This window comes from Pseudopipra pipra, chromosome 6, assembly GCF_036250125.1.
Source record: "Pseudopipra pipra isolate bDixPip1 chromosome 6, bDixPip1.hap1, whole genome shotgun sequence".
NCBI lineage: Eukaryota > Metazoa > Chordata > Aves > Passeriformes > Pipridae > Pseudopipra > Pseudopipra pipra.
The window spans coordinates 62,459,589-62,476,119 of NC_087554.1; the positions used below are offsets into that span (position 1 = coordinate 62,459,589).

General features: G+C 43.1%; 1 protein-coding gene across 1 annotated transcript in view; it reads left to right on the plus strand.

Moving 5' to 3' along the window:
• BMP4 (bone morphogenetic protein 4) overlaps positions 1-16,531 on the plus strand; it is a 162,405-nt gene that overhangs the window by 37,465 nt on the left and 108,409 nt on the right. Inside the window, exons 4-6 of the mRNA XM_064659596.1 lie at positions 539-649; positions 7,355-7,516; positions 11,817-11,968. The gene's annotated coding sequence lies outside the window, so the exon portion shown is untranslated. The remainder of the gene's footprint in view (positions 1-538; positions 650-7,354; positions 7,517-11,816; positions 11,969-16,531) is intronic.

Sequence of the window (16,531 nt, forward strand, 5' to 3'; positions counted from 1 at the left end):
TGTACTAAGATATTCCAATATTTAATAATGCTTATTACAAAGAAATGGCTTTTTATTTCAGAGTTGAATTCACCTGTCTCCACTCCATGCAGCCACAGGATTTTGCTTCTGTTAGATCAAGAAGTTCCTGGTTCTCAGGTCACATCTCCACGTGTTAAGCTCAACAGACTGAGCTCCTTAAGCCTCATACTATATAAGCTTTCCTTTGCAATATCTGAATTTTTTTTGTAACCCTTCTTTGAGTACTTGGAATATCCAAACCTCCTTCAAAGCATGGGCATAAAGCAGCTGCTCTAACAGATGTCTGGTCTGTGTGCAGAGGCAGTGTTGCATCTCTGTTCACAGCCATCTTTTATCAAATGAACCTCTTTTTGCCACAGCATCTGAGAGGTTTGTGTGTGTCCATCACCCCTTGAATCCTCACTGCTTTCCAAGTCTCTCTCCCATCCTGCTGGCAAAACCTACCTGTTATAATATATGTTAAAATGGCCAAGTCACCCATCCATGGTAATAAAGTTTTGCTCTCTATCCATTACAGACTGAGACTTGAAAACAGGTTTCCTCACACCTGGATGCACATTACTGCTCACTTAGACCCTTGGAAGCTTTCAGGCTTTGTGTTCCTGTGCAATCTCTGACAACCTAACAGGTCAGTGTCCACAAAAAAACCTGAATACCCTCTGTTTTCTCCTTTCTTTAGAGAAGGAGATGTAACCACTGCTTTCAACATTCAGGTTAATTGACTTATCCCCAGGTTTCAACTGTGTAATCATTCCTTGTTCAGGGAGAGAAGGAAAGAAAAGGAGGGTTCTTACACCTCTTTTTTACTACTTCTCCTGCTATTACAACGTAGAGGTTTTTAAGCTTAGTCTCCCTCAAACCACACCTTAAAGGGCCTTTAGACATTGTCTTCTAGGTCTCTTTGTGCCAGTTGAGGATATTATTTTATCCTCAGCTATTCTTCACTAACAGAATGTGAAAATTTCTTCCTCCCAGCTCATCAAAAATCAGCCTGTGATTAAATCAGAGCGTGTGTCCAAACAGTTTTAGTCTCTCTAAACCAGAGCTGCAGTGAGACAGCCTGGAGAAGGTAAAACCATTGACTTGACTCTAACTTCTTGTTATGGTTAAGTTGCAGTCACATGAGGTTCCTTTTGTAATTTAGGCAGAAATCTCTAGACTAATCCACGCCACCTAAAATTCTGGTTTTCTTCCTCCCCTTTTAGGAAATCTGAGGATAAATTTATATGATACAGTTGAGCTGACTTAAAATTGTGCCCTTCTGTTGAAAGAGATAGTTCTGCTCCTCCCCACTGTACAGTTTCATGATTATCCCATTTTCAACCTCCCTTTACACAGTTTGGTAAGAGATTCTCAGCCCACCTTCCCAGAGGCTGTTAACCCTCTGTGTGAGACTAAAAACCGTGTTCTCTGTAAAAATTGTTCCAGAGCTCAACAAAACCAGATTTTCCCTCCTTCACTGCTTACTTAATGAGCTAAACTTCCACTTACTGTTCTTTGCCTTGCTTGGAAGGTTTTTTGAGAAGTTCATTTAAAAGCCCTTTTCTGCAGTCCATCAGGATGGTGCCTGGTGTAATGTCATGGATGTCAATGTGGACTGTACTCAAACAAGTACAGCTGGACTTGATGAGGTCTTAGAGGTCTTTTCCAACCCTAATGACTCTGTGATTCTGTGAGTCCTTCCTGAACTTTGGAATCTTCCATGTTCATTGTTAACAATATGTTGCCTTTACTCCCGGAAAACTACTGTTTTTCCTCCTGTCTGCCTTTTGTCTCTTGCAGATCATCTTAATCCCTTTCCTTCACAGGGTTCTCAGCCAGGACTATCTGTAGCCTTTGGCAAGTCAAGGGTTGTGTCTTTGACCCCTGAAGTTCCTCCAGCTTATTCTTGCAAGGCAATCTCTTCATATGTCTACAATGTCAGGTGCAATTAAATACAGCCAGTGATAAAGATTTGGGGCTTCCTCCTTGCTGTGACATGTTTTCAGTCATCTTTTGTTTCCTTGTCTCTGCTTTTTATGTGATTCCCCTGGGACAGTGTGTGGGAGTCCCTGTTGAGTGATTGGAACCTACCTATTGAGGAAAGATGTTTCTCTCAGGGACAAACTTTCTCCTCCACCTGAACTAAAATCTTGTGCTCCATAAAGGCAAAAATACATCTCCTTTGAGGGAGGAACAGAAATCTGGCACATCCAGTGTAGTGGTATAAGCTGGTGACTCTTGTTCCTGATGGGAAACTGCACTGCAAAGCAAAGCCTCAAGCTCAGCTCTGGGAATATTCTCATAAATTCCACTGCCAGTCACTTGCTTTTTGCAGTTTATGTTCCCTCAGTACCATCCCCTTGCAAAGAGTTACAAACAGGCTTAGGAAATCACAGTCAGAACCTACAGCACATCCCTGTACCTCTTGAGTAGCAAACTACTCAAGAATCCTAAAAGCAATTACACAAACCCCAGAAGACCCTGAGGGCAGGCTTTACACAGCCTCCAAAAGTGATGCCAATGGCAGGGGCATCACAGAACTGCCAGGTCACACCAGGGCTCCTTAGTTGTCACTGTTTGGTTGTATCACTCTCTGTTCACCATTAGGAGTCAGGGGTTGATAACTCGGTTTCTGGTGGACAGGCCCATATCCCTTTGCTTCCTGCTTTTCTCAAAGCTCTGTACCCAGAAGGAGCCAAACCTGTTTAAATTACTGCCAGTCACAGAGATGCAAATATCCATCAGGCTTTTTATTGGACTTTCCTTTCCATAGCTCCACCTTGTGCTCCAGCAAAGGAAGCATTCAGAGAGGAAAGGAACTGCCCTGCCTTAATTAGAGACCCTGCTTTTCCCAGTGACAGGCTATCACTAATTACAACTCATCAGTGACCCCCCACTTGCCTCTGATGCTGCTGCTTGGTGAGCTAATGAGGGGCAGAGGAGGAGCTGGAGCAAGAGGTTGTCCTGAGTGGTTTGGAGTGGTGTAGGGAGTGTTTAATTCCCTCTAAAAATGGAGTTTGCGCTGTAAGATTGGGCTTTACAACAGCAATGCTGACACTTTCCTGTGAGTTGATATTTGAAATGTTGCTAATGCTGTATTTGACTAATAAACATTGCAGCACGTGCTTGCCTTTGCTTCTGAGGGGAAGGAGGTCTGTTCCCATTCCTTGTTTGTGTGCAGATGACCTGCTCCACCTCATTAGCTCTGCAGTGCTGGCTGGTGTGCTGGGAAGGATGATCCTGAAAGATCCACCCAGCTGAAAGGGATGAGGAGCGGCAGCCCGGACAAAGCTGCCATCCCTGCTTCCCACGTGGGAAGTGATTCCATGAGGCTGGAGGAACAGGGATGCAAAGGAGCAATAAGTCTCCCTAGTAGGCAGTCAGTGAAATGGATAAGAACGTTCCAGCTCTGATTTTTTAAATCACATACATGCATTTAATATTAAACCACATTCTATAATCAACAGGTCAGGTCCTGATTTGGGTTAAATGGTCCTCAGCTGGGGTGCTGACCTTCCTGTCCCTGGGACATTGGAAAGTGCCAGCTGCTGAGTTATTTTAGATGTTTTCTCAAGGACACAATGCACAGCTAGATGCTGTGATCAACCCCTGAAGGAAGAGAAGTGCTGTCCCTTTGAGTTGTGTAGAATTATAGATTTAAAGGACTTTTGATCCTTAAAAAGCTCTTCTGTAGCTGGATGAAAAAAATCCCTCTTTCCTGAAAGCTAATAGAACTAGCAAACTAACCAGTCAACTAAAATAATACAATAACATTTTTCAGAATTGTCTGATTCACCTCAGCTCTCGAAACCTGATATTTAAATAACATGTTATGACAATTCAAAACACTTCAGTGAATTTTACCAGACATTGTGGTTTAAACATATATATCATATCTCTTTTGACACCAGGGAGATTTCACTCTGTACTCAAAGGCACTACAATGTTTTGCTGAACAGAGGTGTTATAAAATATGTCCTTAAATTAAAATTATTCTTACAAACCTAAATTAGTGAAATGTCAGTATCTGTTATGATGCAGTATGTTATGAGGCATCAGTTAGACTTGATTTGGGGTCACTCAGTACCGTTAGAAGGGAGAATCACACATTTAGGAGGGATCCAGAGAACCAAGTTTCAGGGTGAAATGATCTTCTCTTGTGTGTAAAGCAGTTGTTGAAGCCTCAGGAAGAGGGATTTGTACTGGGAATGCCGTTGGCATAGTGATAACCATCAAACTGAATGGAGTCTTGGAAAGAACAACACTTGATAACAGCTGTGTTTGCATTAAACATTTTTAGAGTTCAGTTCAGAGCAACTCTGCACCATATATGTAGAATTTTTATGCAGAATTTGCATACAGAAAGCACGGAATGCTCTTTGCTGGGGAAATTATTTGCTTCTGCTATTTATTACACTCCCCCCCATCCCCTGGGCACACGTGGCTGCAGGGATTCGAGTTAGTAGAGAAAACAGGTGTGCCTGGTCAGAAGAGCAAAAAAGCAAGTATTCAAGGGAAAAGCAGGATTTTTGTTTGGAGTGAGATGTATAAAGCAGCCCTCCCTCTGGGTCCAGCTAAACTGACCTTCTGGCAAGAATGAATCAAGGCACAGATACCACAGCCCAGATTTACCTCATCTAATGCAGATGCTTTAATTCTGTCCTTATTAGGCAAAGGATTTAAGAACAATCTTAAGTCAGGAATATTGTTGTACTAGACTTAGTCTCTCTTCCAAGGAAGAGGGGTTCCTCTGGGTAGTTCTTCAGGTCACCAGTGCACTGAGCCATCTTCTCTCTCTTCAGAGAGACCAGAGGGAACTTGTGTGGTAAAACTGAACCAGTCCAACAGCTCGTGGCAGGTGACAGGGACATTCTCACTCCTTGCCCTTCTTCCCAGGGATGTGGATCACTTTCCTCTGGTGCAGCGCCTCTCCTGCTTGCCTGACTGCACAGTAAAAGCTGAATCAACTCATAAATCTGGAAGAAAAGTATACTTTTTATTTGGTCAGATGGAGCAAAAACATTCCTGCAGGCTGAGTGAATCACATCCAGGGTCAGGAGAGTGCCAGGGAACACATTAAGGAATCCTGCAACATGAAGGATTCTTTTCCATCAGAACTGGCCTCAGAAGGTTGTCTCTTGCTTTCCAAGAGGCCAAGGATCCAGTAAGCTGGTCTAGTGGAAGTGTCACTGCTCATGGCCATGAGATTGGAACTAGATGGTCTTTAAAGTCCCTTCCAACCCAAACCATTCCACGATTCTCTGATTCTCTGATCCCAGCACAATACTCAGCCTGTGAGCCTCACCTCATGTTATGCCTGGATTTGGGTTGGGAAATGGAAGCCTTGTGAGGGTACAGCTTCTTTGGAGTTCTTCTGGCAGGTTTTTTTTATCATGAGCCTCAAAACAACTGAAAGTGAAGCTCCCAGAGCTGTGCATGTCCCACCTGCCTCCCTGCTCCCAGGACAGCATGACCTGAATGTGTTGGAATTTGGCTGGAACTCTGCAAATGTTCTTTTTCACCTGAAATGCTCATTCTCATTTTAATGACCCGAAGTGTCAAGTACCTGAATTTTACATGTCACGTGTAAGATATCATCCCTGGCAGGTACTGCCATCAATCCCATTTTGGGTCATCTCCTCTGCAGTGATTTAGGAAGTGGGATGCAGCTTCCTGGCTCAGCAGGATCACTTGCAGCACTTCAGAGGGTGCTGCCTGAGACAGTGACCTGGTCCCACCTGACCTGCATAGCTCATGACATCTCAAAGGTCCCATGACCAGCTGATTTCACATGTGTCTGAGGTGACCAGACCATTTTTCTTTCCTTCTGAGAGAGAGGTCCATGAGTAATAGCAGATATTTTCAGTTCTTTTGGTATTTTTGCTTTTCTAATCACAGTTTATTTTTTTCCAAGTCTTTGAGCTGTAGATTTTTCCCCCCTTTTCAGTCTTTCTGCAGAAAAAAAAAATATCTCAGCAGTGGGTTTTCGTGTAGGCCAGCAATAAGAAAGATGCAGTTCTGCTGTGGTTGTGCCACCTGTGTAAAATCTGTATCCAGGTTTTAACTCCTAGTTGTTGCCTGGAGCTCTCTTAGGCTTCTGGAACAGAAAATCCACGTAGAACCATGGAAAGTGCTCTCTGTGTCCGGTGTTACCATAGTCAGAAGAAAAAACCCAACACTACCTGTCTTGTGAACCAGAATTCTGCCTTTTGGGTAGAATAACACTGTTTTTTCTTGTTTTAAAACGAGTTAAACCATAAAATTAGTGTGAGACAGGTGGTAACCATCATACAACTGTGAAGGAACGTGCTGGCTGGTTCTCCTTTAGATACTTGGTGAGGACAATGCCTGAATGTCCAGAGCTCCTTGTGCTGATTGTTCCTGTTCTTACCAACTGGAGATTCAGTCCATCTTATCTCTTCCTTATTTCTTCAGTCTTCCCTCAATGCCACATAGGGGTGGAGGTGACAGCAGGTGCCACGTGGGGTCTGGTGTCCCCAGAGCTGAGACATTCTCTGCCCCCCGTGGCTGAACGCTGGTACACAATCGTGGAGCAAGAGTGAACTTATCTTCCACGTTCCTCCTTTGTGTGCAACCTATAGAAGGCTTTAAAAGAGGGATTCTGGGCTAAGGGAGAGCTGTGCAGTTATGGAAACTTTTTTTTTTTTTTTTGTTGTTATTATTTTTATTCAGGGTGAGAACAGAATTCCTCTCTTAAGGCTGCGTTTCACGTGGAGGGAGGCAGCTGCGTTCCCATGGTTTGAAAGGGATGGGGTGTCTACGGGGTGGGACCTCCCCACTCTCAGTGTCCCCTTGTGCTTTCCAAGTGCTTAGAATTCCTTACAAATTACAGTCTTTTGTGGTACAGGAAACTGTGCTGTTTTAACTGATTGGAGGGGTGGTGGTGCTGGGGGGGAATATAATAGGTTGGGAAGTATTTTCTTACTGTGCTTGATGGTTTGTTTAGGCTTCTGTCCTGCATCAGGGTCTGAAGGAAGGGACCTTTCCATGCCCAGTGGGACTCCCTGCCCTCTACTATCACATCCCTAAGTGTGGCTTCATAATAAAATCTACTGTCAGCTGTAGCACCTCCATATACTTAAACTGCTCAAACAGTATAAAGGAGTTATGAGATATAAATCCCAGAATACTGATAGTTCCTGGGCAGTGGGCAGGTGTTAGTGTTCATTTCAGGTGGTGGAATGATTATTAAATCCCAGATCACTTGAATCCACTAGGAAACCTGAAAAAAAACCCACACACGAGGAAATAGTTTCCAAGATGAAAAACATTGAAGTTTACACTGGAGAGACAATAAGCAAATTATTGACTTCAAGAATCCCATTTTCAGGAGGCTGTGAAAAGTGCCAGGAGAAGGGTCCAGAGATCAAAAGGAGACAAAAATGTTAACAGATCTTCCTGAGAACAAGAATGTGGCAGCAGGAGGGAGACTTGTCAGAGCCATCCAGGGTGACAGCATGGAGGGCAGAGAGAGACCTACATACTCTATAAGGTAATCTAAAGAAACTGGCCCTCCCTGCTCAAAGCAGAGAGAGCTGAGAGCTGGCAGTGAGCACCAGGAAGCCCTGGGGAGCTGCTAAACAGCTGTATTGCTTATATTGTTTTTAAGATTTGTTTTCTCAGAATGGTTTGGTTTATAAGATCTGCCCAGAGTCTGTAGATCTGGGCTCTTCACGCTGCCAGTGGTAGAAAACAAATACTTGGAGCAAAGTATTTTTAGCTTGAGCGTGACTCTGTGGACAAAAATCATCTGTGGATCAAATATTGTTTTTCTAACTTAAAAAAAAAAATATCTTTGACATCCAGTTCTTCAGAATTACAGTGAATTCTCACAGCTTTGCCCACAATTCATGTATCCATCCATCTCTTCATCCACACAAATCCAGTCTAAATTGTAAATTTAAGCACACACTTAGGTGAGTGCCATTTGTTTAACACCTGGTGCACTAAGGTGCAATAAGAAGGGCAGTACATGGGCTGATGTCAGGAATCTGTCAAGGATAAATGTTATTGATAATAAATGCTGAATATGCAGCCAGTAAATATTCATAGATAACAGCATTGCCTTTCTTCCTGCTGTTTTATTTATTTCATTAATTTTTATGCGTACTATGTCCTAAAAAACATAGGATTTATTCTGAAGAAATCCCTACACAGTTCTTTGCTTTTAGGAGAAGAGCAAGCTCCTCAGTTTAAGGGTAAGAATATATTAGAGGTAGGAGATAGTAACTAGAAGAAAAGTAGTTGTTTCCCAAAGGTATGGTGGAGTGGGAGTTGAAAGACAAAAAGAATTTGCTGCAGTCTTGTGAGAAACAATCACCCCTTGGGATAATCCAAACTAATAAACCCTCTCTTTTGCACTATTAAGAAATTTCTTCCTACATTCTTAATCTACCACATTTCCTGGTGCTAATGATGTGGGCACTTCTTTCCTCAAAATGTGTCATTCCCATTATACTTGGTATTCAATGGAATCTCATTTCTCCCCTTAAGATGCAAAGGAACACAAGCAACAGGAAACAATTCTGTATTTTGAAAGACCTGAAACTCCATTTGGTTGTGTCCCAAGTAATTTAATAATATGTAAGTAAGGGTTTACCTTTTCCTTTTTTTTTTGGTGTAAAATGCCCATTTCACAGCTGTGCTACCAACGGGAGCTCAAACCCATCCATGTGCTCCGAGTTACACCTCAGCAACGGCTGCAGCTCACTTCCCACCTGGCTTTGGCTCACACCAGTCAGGTGCAAAGAGCTTGGAGCTGCCTCTCCTTGGAGCTGTGCTTGGGCACAGCGAGGGAGAGAACCAGGTTGCTCAAAATGAGAGGATGCACCAACAAAACATGAAGACACCCTGTGACTTGTGAGCACCTCCTCACAGCTTGCACACCCCGTGTGCTGGGGCTGTTTTCATCTGCTGAACTGCAAAGATAAGTACCTTTCTCATCACTGTTCTGCAGATTCCCTTTACTCATCTCCAGGTATGAGTAGGAAGAGCAAGAGCTTATATAAACAGAAAATTGAGAAGAGTAGCTACTTTAATGTGTCCCACAACTGAGAATGCCAGCTGTAACCCTAATATACAAAGAGAATGAAGGTGACTGGGGACAGGAGGAATGTTTATGCAGGGGGGATCTCACCTCCTGAAGATGCTGCTCTTTTGAAGGGGGTCTGCTTCCCTGAAGAACTGTGGAGTTGGGGAAGGATTGCTTTCTTTGCCATGGAAATCTATAGAGCCCAGTCTGTGACTCGGATGATTGGCAAGAAAACATTCTTTTAAAGATCACTTCTGTTGACCTTGATAGGAACTGTGCCACTGCCTTCAGAGGGACCTGGCCCTGATCTGTTGAAGAAATAACAGTGACAAGGCTGTTTTCCCTCCTGGCCCCTACTTTTGGCTCCTCTGCCCACCCCCGTGTTTATACTTTCTGAAGCTGGGCTGGTTTGATTGCAGCAGCACAGACAGTCCCTGTATCCCTCTGACCCAGCACTGTGTGGAGCTTTTTGCTCAGCCAGCTCCTCCAATTATTAAGGGAATAGCCTCAAAGAATCTAAGGAATCACAGATATTCTGGGGGGGGGGGGAAAAAAATCTGTTGGCTGCGAGTGAGTGTGTAGAGAAGGAAAAGAATGATCTAACATCTTGATTCAACATGTCTGTTATATCAATCAGTTGCTCTGAGTGGGTAGCAAAGATATGATCTAATAGGTGCAGGATTCTTATTTCCTGTGAGAAGCTAAGCATACCTTTTGGGTGAGATCAGAATGTTTTTATTTTGGTTTATTCACTAAGTATTTTTATCAGCTAACTGCAATGGCCAGGTGGCAAAAAGCATTTAAGTCATTATGCTTCAGACTATATAAATATCAATAAGATCTTCTAGTAGCTCTTTTATAAAACTTTATAGTATATATTCTCTAAAACTTTTCAAGTGATGTGCTACTTTTCTCCCTGTGTTGCCCAAGCCCAGGTTCATATTTAGGTATAAAAATTATTTTTTTCCTTTGAGAAAATGCATTTAATAGTAATGCAATCATCCTCAGAGTTAACTTCCCTCAAATTCAAGAAAAAGAGATAAATTAGAATGAAATCAGAAATACCATCATCTGTCCTGGAAATCAGTGGCTGGATTGATATCCACAATCATATTTAGGCATCTCACTCTGCCTGGGTTTCCCTGGGAATTCAGACACTTAATTAGGATTTGGTTTGATTATCTCTGTGCACCTGGCTCCCTGCCTGGTATGAAGTGTCAGCAGGATCAGCCCCCTCAGCTCATATGCTCAAATCTTCCAGGATCCTTCTGTAGGCAAGGCCTTGTGCTCCCCAGTGACTCCAGTGGAGTCAGGAGAGCCTGGAGGCTGCTTCTGTGGAGCTCGTTTGGGAATCTGAGTCTATGTTTTATTACGAATGAGGAGCTTTCCATATTTTTTTTTTTTTGTCTGTGGGGTGATTTCTTTGCCTTTAAGGTATCACAGAAGCAGAAGTAACTGGAAGAGGTTAGCAAAATACAAGATACAGCAAGGAATTGTTCTGGTAATCAACTTAAAAAAGGCTGGGACACTGAGTTTCCTTCAAGGCTGCTTCCTTTCTCCTCCCTGGACTCAGAACTAATTAGTGTTCCAGTGTATACAGCACAAACATTTCCACTGGGAAAGGTTTGGATTGACTGGAGTGACTTGAATGCAAGTGCTCAGAAGGCAAAATTGTAACAAATATATTCCAAGCAGAACCAATCAGCCCTTAATGCCAAGCCAGGCTTGCACTGACCTCGTGACGCCAAGGCCTTGCAATTGGGTGTATTACAAGGTGTATAAATAGACAAATGAGCTCCACCTACCAAATAATCCAGATCAAATTTGTGGATTGACATATCCTTGTTGTTATTTTTCCCTTCACCCAGCTTTGTGCCATCTCCAGTCTTTACCAGCAGCAATGCTGCCTCTTCCTCTGAGCTCTGGGATATGACTGAATGGCACTGCCCACAGTAAGACCCCTGTGCTACTGCCAGTGCTGTGCCTTTTGGAGCTCCCAGACTATTTTCTTGGCACTTTTGGATTTTATTTTCCATATGGAGTGGTTTCTTGGCCATCCTCAAGCCATAACTTGGGTGCTCAATCAGCTTTTTAAAAGAACTATTTTAAAATTGACGTCCTGTGAAGTGTACCCTGGGGATTTTTTGGATTTATTCTGTCAGCTCCACCACTTCTGACCAACCAAATTTATAACCATAGAATCACAGAATGGTTTGGGTTGGAAGGGACCTTAAAGATCATCTTGTTCCAACCCCCTGCCATGGGCAGGGACACCTTCCACTAGCCCAGGTTGCTCCAAGCCCCATCCAACCTGGCCTTGGACACTTGCAGGGATGGGGCAGCCACAGCTTCTCTGGTTGTCAAATCATGAAAGAATTTTAAGAATTTAAGAGCTGTGCTCCATTTAATCAAGAGGATTGATAACTACCTGGGGTTGTGAGCCTTTGGCTTTGGAAGCGAGTGCATCTCTTTATAATAGTCTTACTTGAAATCAATACTGTGCTAATCCTTGTGTAATTACTCAGAGTTCCCAAGTTTCTAGAAATGTTGGTGCATAAATTATTTTCTGCATCTTCCGTGGCTTTACCAGATTTATTATATAAAAACTCTACAACCTCAGGGCTCCTTGGACAGCTTTTCAAAACTCTGAAGTGTAAATTATCTCCTATCTGGATCCAGGTAACCCTGTGGTAACTGAGGAAGCATCAGGGAACTGCCTCCATATGGAACTGTAATCTGTTGCTTTCTGCTTCACAACCAGAACCCAGAAAGGCTCCAGAAGAAGATGTTGCAGCCTTGAGCAGCTTCTCTCCTTGTGCCATGCCTGGAAATGTGTAAGACTGACAGAGTCCACATCATAGAGGAGCCTTCTTTAAATGCCTCCAAGGCTTGGAAAACAAAGATTGCTCTAAGGTAAGAGCCTATAGATAATAGAATTCTTTCCTGTATTTTCTGTGTACTTTGGTAGTGTTTACCAGCTCATCCCTTGTGTTGTGAAAATTAGAAGTTCAACTATTTTGCTGGTTGAGGCTTTCTGCAGAGAGCAAAAAACCAAACTGCAGCTTCATCTCCCAACAGTTAATGCACATTTCCAGAGGAGATGGCTGAGAGAAAGGTGCACTACCTTTATAAAGGAAAAAAAGGAGAAGCCCACTCCACAATTACTTTTCAAGACAAACATTTGGGCATTTTGCCAGAAAAACATTAAATGCTGTCCCTCATCTGCAATGTGCATCTCCCTCTTGCAGCTTATCCCAGTGACTGCTTTCAGGCCTTTGAATGGAACCTAGAAAAAGTTGTATTTCAAGGAATAGCCCTGGAAAGCTTTGATTCATTGCTTGTGTTCAGGATTTGTGAGATGTGCTGTAATTGCATATGTTATTACTCTTGCAATATTTTGTATTACGTTACTGCACATTTATAGACCAAAACTTTTTAGACAGATAGAAAGCAGCCTGAGAAGGAGGGCAGACATAAATCAAGGCATAAAACTGCCCTGAATAATATTTTATGTTTCACTATATTGACCTGGAATTACAGGATAAAGACATTTTCCACTGGTGCCCTGTTCTTTTCTTGCTTTCCCTGTGTATGTGTTTCAGGCTTGTTGGAGTTCTCCATTAAATCCAGAATCTGTATCAAATTGAGCTGCAGTGTGCTGCAGCACAGAAAGATTTCAAAGCAACAATTACTCTATTATTTCAGCAGAGATTACCTGTTTGAAATGAAACCCACACTGAATCCTTTCTGACCTGGTCCTTATTGTGATACTGATAACAAGCCACACTTTCCAGGCTTTATCTTACCTCCTACAGGGTAATCTTTCCTTGTGGAGCTTAATTCTGCTAATAGCACCCTTGACTGGTTGCCAGACAACAAACACAAGCAGGTGAAAACTGAATGGCTCCAGTCTGACCACTGATATCTCATAGAGACTTTTTATTCTCCGAATTCCCTCCAAAATATCCAAGTTAACCGGTGGACAATCAATCACATTCCTTGTATGCTTCTCCCTCCTTCAGATTGGTTATTCTTTGAAAGAAATTGTGATGATCTTTTCTACAGTTTCAGATTCCTTTTTTTTTTTTCCCCTCCTCCAAACAACGGTAAATAGTAATTCCAGATGGTAGAAATTACTTTTAAATTAAAGCAGTTAATCCAGGGAATGAATGCTTATCTAATTCCCCTGTTTTAAGTGGTAATGATACGATGGAAATGGGGAAAACTGATGTGCACCGAAGGTATGCAAAATAGTTTGAGATTGTAAAATGCTTTCTTCCCCCCCCCCCCTTTTCTGATTTACTGTGCATGAAAATGAATTATAGACTCGTGAAGAAAACAGAAGTTTTTATTTGCTGAACTCAATAGGCTGCTTTCTGGGGACTTGAACTTTGCAAAGTGCTGAAAAAAAGATTACTGCATTCCACGGACAATTTCTCTGTTTGAACCAAATGGGAGGGATGACAGTGTGCTGGGCTCTGCCTTTCTGCTTCCCCAGATAAACCTCAGGACTCTTCATTATTCCCCTGTAAACGTCTGTAAAAGCAGACCCTTAAAAACTCTGCTAAATTATGTATTTGAGCCTGGACTTATCTTTGGTTGTGGCTGCCCCATTCCTGGAAGTGCTCAAGGCCAGGTTGGATGGGGCCCTGAGCACCCTGATCAAGTGAGTGGCATCCCTACCCACAGCAGAGGGGTTGGAACTGTATGATCTTTAAGGTCCCTTCCAACCCAAACCATCCCATGGTTCTATCATTCTATGATTTAACCAGTTCCTCTTAAAACCAAGGAGTGCAGCAGATCCTCAGCACCTTGCAGGTCTGGACCACGTGTGAACCAAAACCATTATCAGGAGGAGGGCGGTGTAAAGGGACCTGAAATCAGTGAACAGGCATTAACTCACACCAGCTGAAGGTTTGGTGGGGACTCATTTGTTTTTTTCCAAACTGATTTTGCTTTTACCATCTGAGTATATGATTATAAGGTAACTAGTTAGTGCTAAGGGGGAATATGGTTGGCTTCACTGGAAAATATAAAAGTATCCACTGTTCCTTCAGGGAAATCATTTTAATAGATAACAGCATGTTGTACAATGTTTCATCAGTGATATTTAGATCTAAATTAGGAGCAGTTGTGAGATGGGTTGCCGATTTTCTTGTGATAAAAGGGAAATAGTTCAAGAAATATGGACCAGATGTTATCTTAATCCAATCCTCATGTACAAGAGCACACTATGAGACAGTAATAATAGTCCCTTCTACCTGTTTCTAATTTTCCTGCTCTGAAACACCCCCTGTGAAAAATAGATTAAACCAACACATCATTTATGAATCGGCACTAGCGGGTTGGAGTTTGTGTGGAATGCGGCGTGCGTGGCACCGACCGGAGGGTGCAGCCACCAGATCCTGATCCATGTTTGAAAATGCTCCTTTGACAGTCATGTTTAAGACAGCAGCTCTCAGTGATTTAGAAGGAGAGCAGCCAGTTTGGGTTTGAATCAGGCTTCGGGTTCAGCGTATCCCTACGCAGTTTCAAATTTGTCATCGGTGTTTCCAGGCAGTGCATGTTATACAATCCTCAGCAGGCCAAGGAAAGAGGGGGTTGATCCTCAGCTGCTGTAAATCAACACTGATCCATTGATTTAGATGGAACTACTCTGATTTGTACCATCTCATGGTCTGGACAAAGTGTATTAACTTTCCCCATGAAAATCCTTCCCAACAAAAAGCTCCATTCACAGCCCCACTGCATAAGCAGTAACTAATGTGTCTCTGTTCTCGTAATAATGTTTAATACCTGCATCATTTCCTACTTGCTGGGGCAGCTGAAACATTACTCTTTGCATTGACGTAAGAGGCCGAGTGCTGCGCATTTGTAATATTTGGGACAGCTTTTTCCATAGCTCCCTGCCTGAGCTAAAGCATTTTGCTGGAATATTCCTGTCTCCTGGCATTTTCGTGCCAAGGAGGCGTTTGGGCAGCTGTCTAGCGACTCAGGAGACCAGACTTTAATTTTCCTTTGAGGAACACAAGCAGTATGAAAATAATTTATTCAGCAACATTCAGAACTGTGGGAACTACTGGGGGGGAGTTTATTCACTGGAAGTAGCAATAGCTGTGAGGATACCAACAACAGTGTTAATTAGACTGCTTTATCGAGGCTGGACACCTTCACATTTTTGGATTATTCCAAGCTGTTTAGAAAGCAGAGTAAAATCCTGTTTTCCAGGTTGGACATTTTCATATTGCTACGAACAGAGGAAACAAGAGCAGGCAATGAGACAATTAATCTTCAGAGCCGGCCCACACAACTGGCTGGCTGCTCCAAGGATTCCGCGAGGGCAGAACCAAAGTTTTCCTTTTGAAACAAACTCCTTTGGTCCTACTTTTATTTAAAAAAAAAATGGATATGCACAGGAGAGCTGAAGAGGGACTTTTGACAAGGGCATGGAGTGACAGTGCAAGAGGGAATGTCTTCAAACTGACAGAAGGCAGGGTTAGATGGGACATTGGGAAGGAATTCCTTATTGTGAGCGTGGTGAGGCCCTGAACAGGTTGCCCAGAGAAGCTGTGGCTGCCCCTGGATTCCTGGAAGTGTTCCAGGCCAGGTTAAATGAGGCTTAGAGGAGCCTGGGATAGTGGAAGGTGTCCCTGCCCATGGAGGAGGTTGGATGAGATGGTCTTTAAGGTGCTTTCCAACCCAAACCATTCCATGGTTCCATGGTATAGCATTGCAAATGGATTCACTCCTCTGGTGTTTTTTGGGTATGGGGTTTTTTTTCAACATCTTTAAAGATAAATGATCAAACTTATGCTGGAAAGAATGGCTCTGAAGGACCAAAAAATCAGAGAATCCTAGAATAATTTGGATTGGAAGGAACTATAAAGATCATCCCATTCCAACCCCTGCCATGAGCAGGGACACCTTCCACTAGCCCAGGTTGCTCCAAGCCCTGTCCAACCTGGCCTTGGACACTTCCAGGGATGGGGCAGCCTCAGCTTCTCTGGGAAACCTGTGCCAGGGCCTCACCACCCTCCCAGCCAAGAATTTCTTCCCAATATCCCATCTAACCCTGTCCTCTGGCAGTGGGAAACCATTCCCCCTTGTCCTGTCACTCTGGGCCCTTGTCCCCAAGTCCCTCTCCAGCTCTCTGGGAGCCCCTTTAGGCACTGGAAGGGGCTCTAAGTTCTCCTCAGAGCCTTCTCTTCTCCAGGCTGAACATCTGCAGCTCTCCCAGCCTGACTCCATGGGAGATGTGCTCCTGAGGTTGTGGGCTCACACAGGAGAGCTGGAATCTCATGAGTTCCCTTAAAATGTTTCTAATCTGTCTGTGCATCTATAAATACCCATGGGAGATGTATCAGCACATTAGGGAAAAAACTGTTCAGTATTTCTGTAGGAAAATATTTTTATTGCATTAATCCAGCAGCTACCATTTTATTTGTATTGTGTCTGTACCTCAAGGCCCTACTTATC